Below are 6,994 nucleotides of genomic sequence, written 5' to 3' on the forward strand. Positions count from 1 at the left end.
AAAGCATCAATTCATCGGTGCTCAGCCTTCTTCACAGTCCAACTCTCACATCCATACATACGTCCCGTCAATTTTGGGTTTCCTTCCCATTTATGCCACCATAGAGCAGTTGAGTCCCTCTCTTCTTTTACTTTTCTCAAAACATACTAGTTTTAAAAATTTAACTGGGGGTTAATTACAATACAATATTGTGATGGTTTCTGTCATGCATCAACACTAATAAGCCATAAGTGCACAGGTGTCCCACCCATCCTGGAGCCGCCCCCACATCCCTTCCTATGCTATTCTTCTGGGTTGTTCCAGACTCCTTGCTTCGCATGCCCTGCTTCATGCAGATGAAAACGTGGATGATGATTTTTCTACACAAAATATGTAATTTTCTCTATTTCACATGTGAGAAAATGGGTGCAGATGTTTCTACCTGAAATAGGAAACTGGCATTTCACATTTGAAAATCTACTTGTGTAATTTTCTTCATCATATGTGGAATCTTGTCTGTTTCCCAGAGGTACATCTGTGCACATGTTTTCCTACATGAATGGGGAATTCTATATATTTTAGATATGAAAAGTTGAGCATATACTTCCCTTCTTGAATTCTGAAACTGTATACATTTCCTATATGAAAATATCAATGAAATTTTACTGACATGAAGTGTGTAATTAAGATCTGGGGAAGCGATATGGAATTGAAATTATCTCTATTTCATAAACAAAATTCTGGGCACCACCATTTCCTTGTGAAATACTTACTCCTTTGTATTTCTAATGTATAAAACAAGGACTGTCCACCATGAAATATGGAGTTCTCTATATTTCCTGTATCAAAATCTAGGCATTCTTCTCCTTCATGAAAGTTGGACTTCTCTATATTTCATATCTGAAGACCAGAACGAACATTTTCCTGTGAGAAATAAAGAAATCTATGCATTTCATAGATTTCAGGAACCACTGGTTCTTCAGTCTCTGAAACACCTGTTAGCATTTGTGTCTCTGTGTGTTGCACGTGTGTGTGTACATGTGTGTACTTGTATCACCTGTTTGTGTGTGTGGGTCTGTGAGTGTGTCAGGCCTAAGGTAGGTGCTCAGTGTGAAACACCAGACATCCTAGGAGACAGAGTGTGAGCAGTGGAAACTGTCCAGGCACTTAACCTGAGTGTGCCCACCTTAACTATGGGGTCTGGAGGTAGAGTAACTAATGCTCAGGAGGGGCACTTTGGGCCACTTGAAACACTTACAGGAATACCTCTGTTCCTCTGGGAAGTGCATCCCCAGGTGCACATCCTTAACTACCCAGGTGCCTCCTCTAAGCCGCAGGCCGGGGGTAAATGCCAAGAGCTGACAGACAGTAGGCCAGGGGCTCCAGGGGGGCTAGGCTAGGGGCTGCACTGTGGGGCTCAGACAGCTGGCCGAGGAAAGTGCACTGCTTCTTCCTCAGAGGATGGCTGCATTCTTGACACTGCTCAAGCCTAAGGCACGAGTTTACGGATGACTCTAAAGCACGTGCACATCCGTGAGGTTGGCATAAGCCCTCCCCCAACCCGCCCACCTTCCCCCACCCCCTCCACCGTGCACTCCCCTCCCAACCCCCCAACCCTGCCCGCTTCCGTCCTACTCCACCCACCCCCAACCCGTGGCTTGCAGTTTGGATCGGAAGTGAGCAACTCTGGACCTGAGGTACCCAGGAAACCTGTCTGACCTGTGTGGATCCCTGAGCACACGGAGTCGCCCACTGCCCCAGGGGTACCCAGGAAACCTGTCTGACCTGTGTGGATCCCTGAGCACACGGAGTCGCCCACTGCCCCAGGGGCAATTTCAAGCTTGAGGATGATTGCAGCGGCAGGTGGCCTGGCTCTCCCAGTCGCTCCTCAGGCACTGCTACATTGTTAGGCAGGCAAACGGCTTGCGAGGACACGCCCCCTTTACACTGCACCGGGTGTGGCCGCTCTTCACCTGCTGCCAGAAGGCCCAGAATTCCAAGGGGCGTGTCCAAAGAGCTAACGCCTTTAGGCTCCATTTGATTGGTTCTGTGATGAGGTCTGGAGGTCAGGGTGGAGAGTTCAACCCCTTCCCGCCGCCATATTAGACGTGCGCGGCGGCACAGGGTTCTGCGCATGCGTCTCTTCCTTTCCCTGTTCGTTGGCTGTGGGCAAGTAACCCGTTGAAGTACCACGTATACTGCGGCGGGTGGGCGGACTGTGCGGGCTGTCTGCTGTGGTCTAGTGTCCAGCTTGTTTGCAGCTTGGGGCTACGGCGAGAACAACATGGAGAGTGAGACGGGGCCAGAGGAAGGCGGCAGCACTCCAGGACCCCGGATCTTAGTTGTGAGCCTGGGTCTTCACGAGGGAGGGGCCCTGGGGCCTACCAGCCTGGTGGGGGCGGCAGAGGGGATGCAGGCCCTTGGTGGTGTGCCAGGCGAGGAGGCCGCCCTTTTCTGGGTGGAGGAAGGTGCGGCCCTGGAGGAGGGAGACGTGGGGGGAATCAGGCAGGAATTAGACAGGATTCGCTGGTGTAAGACATCATGGAGGACACGGAGGTGGTGGTGTACCAGGAGCAGAAACAGGTGTCCTCGGAGGAGCAAGGCCAGGAACATCCAAGGCCCGGAGCCCCGAGTGACCGGCTTGCGCTGGAGGCACTGGTGGCCCTGCAGCTGGAGTTGGATCCCGTGAATAAGAAAGCCCAAAGGGCGCATGCTCGCCTGAAACATAAGACCTGCCAGAGGCGGAGGGTGCATCTAGAACACAGAAGTGCCATCATCCAGGGAATCCCTGGCTTCTGGGTCGAAGTTGTATCCCTTGGTGTGGTGCTTGTGAATTTATTTATTTATTTTTTTTAACCTGGGCTACTGCAGGAGCAGTTTACAGATCTGGCACTTCTGGTACAAAATTTACTTTTTTGGATAATGTGTATTGGTTACCGTCCTGCATATCTGTTGCTGAAAGCAGGTGTGATGTCCTTGCGTTCTGGTTAGCACAACCTATACTTGGGCTTTATTTGCAGAGGTCTCAATCAGAATTGTCATTAGCACCAGGGACTCTTCAGAGAAAAGGCTTGTCTGGAATCCAGTTCTTCTCCGAAAAGCTGAGTGAATTTGGGGGTGAGGTTGTGATGAGTAAGTGGTCATACCTGTTCTAGCTAGGAGTGCTTGTTTTGCACAAGTAAGCTAACTTTCAAGGGGCTGCGATGAAGCTTATGCTGTTAGGAAGAGAACCTCCAGATAGTGCATGCATAGGCACAGCCTTGGACCTTATTCAGCATTCATACAGTTTGCGTCAACAGAAATGTGACGAGTTAACTAGTAGCAAGTTGAAGTCAAACAGTGCCATTCTACTCTTTAGGCTAGCTTTGTTTTTCCAGCACTTTTCCCTCTAGCATCTAGAGGCTCCTTGACTTAAAGCAGTTTATGAACCACCCCCAAATGTCAATTTTGATGAGCAACCAAGATGAGGACATGCTTCACTTCATGACCAACTTGAAGGTCAGGCAGGGGACACTGATGATTGTGGAGGGGAGGTGACTGGGCGGGGACATGGTTTATCCCTAAAACGTGGAAGGACAGCTCTTCTGTAAAGAGGTTGCCCACCTACCCCACCCCCAGCTCCCCACACTTTGTCCTGGCAGGTGGAGGAATTCAGGCACCCCACCCATCACTGCAAGATCACATTGTCCTTTCGGAGGAATAGGTATTTCCAGAATGAAGTGATTGTTAAGGAGTATCTGATTAACATCACTGGTGAGAAGCAGCTCCCTGGATTTGGGAGGTGGCGGCAGAAAAGTGTAGGTTGAATTGGAAAGTGATTTAGATCTTTCTCCCATATGCCTTTTCCTGCAGGATATCAGGCATCTTGTTCGACTCCAGTTCAGTGGTACCAGGGGTTTGAACGTAAGGCATACAGCCGCAGGCACCATGACAGCAGCGTTAACTTCTTCAACTGGTTCTTTGACCACAACTTCTCAGGGTCTGACTGGATTGCTGAGGTGGGGTCCCGTGTAGCCACTGGGCCAGAACTGGTGATAAATGTTGGAGTTGGTGGTGGTACATGGGAGGGCTCATGGTCTGGCCAGCCCTGTGCTGACCTTGCTCATTTCCCTGGCAGATCATCATAAAGGATCTGTGGCCCAATCCTTTGCAGTACTATGTGAAGAGGAAGGCTCCACCACAAGAGGTACTGGAAGGACAAGAGGTGAGGCGCCCAGGGTCTGAGCACTGGCATATGTGTTGTCCGGGAACTTGGGTCGTTTATTTCACTTGTGGAGAAAGTGAGACTCCGTGGAATACACAGTGACACCAGGGCATGAAGGAATCACCAAGAGACAGGACTGTAGTGAAGAAGGGGTTCTAACTAGAGAAGCTTGAGGCAGAGGAAGTGGCCTGGCCAGGCCAAAGTCACTCCAGTTTAAGTCAGCTGCACATCTCTGAATTGTCATTCCGTGGCCAACAAGTCCACCCTCAGGCTCCTCTTAAATTGGGACCCACCTGCTATTCCTCATGAAGTCCCCTTTCCAAAAAGGTCTGTGAGTCTCCTTTGTGCAAGGCGGTTCCCCCACTGACCCATCATTTGATTCCATTTTGATCATCACACTTGTTATGTGTTTTAAATTTCTTTCACACCTTTTTCATCTGCCACCCTCATTCTGAGAATACTGACCACTGTGCTGGATTATGGAGAACAGTCTTTTATTTATTTTAACTGGAGGATAATTATTTTACAATACCATGACAGGTTTTGCTCTACATTGGCCAACATGTGTCCCCCCCAAATGCTGAACCCATCACCCACCGACCTGCCCTACCTGTCTTTCTGGGTTGTCCCACAGCATGACTTTGGTTGCCTTACTTCATGCATCAAACTTGGCACTGGTCATCTGTTTTACATAAGCTAATGTAAAGTTTTAGGGCTATTTTCTCATATTAACCCACCATCACCGTCTCCCACTGAGTCGAAAGTCTGTTCTTTATATGTCTCTGTCTTACTTGCTGCCCTGCATGTTGGATGTTCGGTATCACTTACAAGGTCCTCAACTCCATATATTTGTGTTAACGTACAATGTTTGTTTTTCTCTTTCTGACTTACTACACTCAGTGTAATAGGCACCACACTCATTCCATTTCATTAGAACTGACCTAGATTTGTTCCTTTTTAGAGCTGAGTAACATACCATTGTGTATCTGTACTCCAACTTCCTTATCCCTTCATGTACCCATGGACATGTAGGTTGCTTCCATGTCCTAGCTGTTGTAAATAGTCCTATGGTGAAGACTGGGATGTGTGTGTTTTTTACTATGTGCTTAGAGGAAATGTAAAAGTTCACAGACACTCTTCCCTGGGAACTGACTTGAAAGATTCAAGGTGTCTTTAGTGTTTTAAGAGAGGATAGGTTTACATATTTCTTTCTGTCTCTGTTTTGAAAGGAACCCGCTCCCCCCAGATTTTGAGAAACTTACAATGGAGTGTCCTCATTTACCTAAAATAGAAAACCAAAGAAGCTGCTTCACATGAAGATCAATGGCCAGCATAGTTCTCTTGGATGGGAAATTGATGAAGAGTGGTCTGGTGCTGAAATGGATTGAGCGGGAGACACAAATAAACCTGAAATAATTGTGAAGGATAAATAAAAAGCATCTACTGCCTGTGTCTGTGCATTGTTTGGGCAGGATTTCAGGACAAACACTTGAGCTGCATGTAGGATTCTCAGTTTACTGCGCATGAATTACCATCCATGGAGATTTGTAGAGGGGGTTAAGTCATATGTTGGGGTTGTGTCGGGGACGCAGTTCTTCCTATGGGGAGGGGGTTGGGGAGGATGGAGAAAGAAGATGAAGGGCCCATTAACTGTGTGTATGGAAGTTTTACAAGAGAAATGTGGATGTTCATGGAGAGGGTCTGGTGAACAAGGACCAGAGATTGAAACAGTGGAACACAAAATTTTGTTGGAAGCTGGTGCCCCAGGTATCTTCTCTGTCGCATATCATCAGACATTTTAAGAGTACAGGACAAAGAAAAGGCCTTCACATTCAACTCACTATGAACCTAGAAGGCCATATGTATATGAGTGTGTATATGAGTGCACAGTCAGCTTTGGTGAGAGTCCACTTCCCAGAGCTAGGGTTCCAGGTAACATGTATAAGGTATATGGAGGGGGGCTGTGGCCTAGGGAGAAAGTGAGGGGTGGGAAGGCAGTGAGGATATTAGTTTCTGGTAAAAGTGACCAGGGGAAAAGATAAATTGCAAGGAGTCAGATAAAGGAAAACTAATCCCGTCATAGATGTTTGAGGTCATGTGAACTCTTGTTTTTTCCAGGAACTCAGTTTAGGTACAAAGTGTGCAGGGGTAGAAGTGAGGGGAGTGAGGATGTTAGTGCCAACCTACCCAGCCATGTGCTCTGTGTCCCATGCTGCTGCTGCCATGGCTCGGGTAAATATTCCTTTTTCAAGGAAAGCTTAAGCTATTTGCCCAAGGGCCTCTATCAGGCCAAGGTGTAGAAATAACATTTTTCTCACGAGCCCTCTGGTGACAGTTTCCCTTCCTTGCTGAATGGCTCAGCACAGAATGTTTTCAACCACAACGGACCTGTCTTTCATCTAGGGCTTTGTCGCTACTCTGTTCAAGGGCCAATGGGAACACCTGAAGCATATGGAGCTCACTGAAGGACTGCTCAGCACTTAGGGTGGTCCTTCTGAAGTAGCTGACTGCTTTCCAGAATTGTGTCCACGTCTGGATTGGGCAAAGGACAGACTGGCACAAGTAGGGTAGGGAGAGTTCAACATCTGTACCCCAAGTGTTGCCCTCTCATCCCAGATAGAATGGCTCCAACATGGGCATGCCTGAGGGTGATGTCCCACATGAAGTTCTGTGCCACATGAAGTTCTCACTCTACAGCTTTTCTCCCTGAAGCAGCATCTCTTCTAAGGGCAAAGGGTAAATGTTGAACGTCAAAGTTCACGGGTTTATGGATGTCCACTTCAAGATGCCCTGAATGAGATTCCTGCTCAG

At 48.0% G+C, this 6,994-nt stretch overlaps 1 pseudogene; it reads left to right on the plus strand.

Annotated features, from left to right (window-relative positions):
* Window positions 1-2,106: 2,106 nt before the first annotated feature.
* On the plus strand, window positions 2,107-5,644 carry LOC132659064 (testis-specific Y-encoded protein 3-like; annotated as a pseudogene).
* The last annotated feature ends 1,350 nt before the right edge of the window (window positions 5,645-6,994 follow it).

This window comes from Ovis aries, chromosome Y (genome assembly GCF_016772045.2).
Source record: "Ovis aries strain OAR_USU_Benz2616 breed Rambouillet chromosome Y, ARS-UI_Ramb_v3.0, whole genome shotgun sequence".
NCBI classification, from domain to species: domain Eukaryota; kingdom Metazoa; phylum Chordata; class Mammalia; order Artiodactyla; family Bovidae; genus Ovis; species Ovis aries.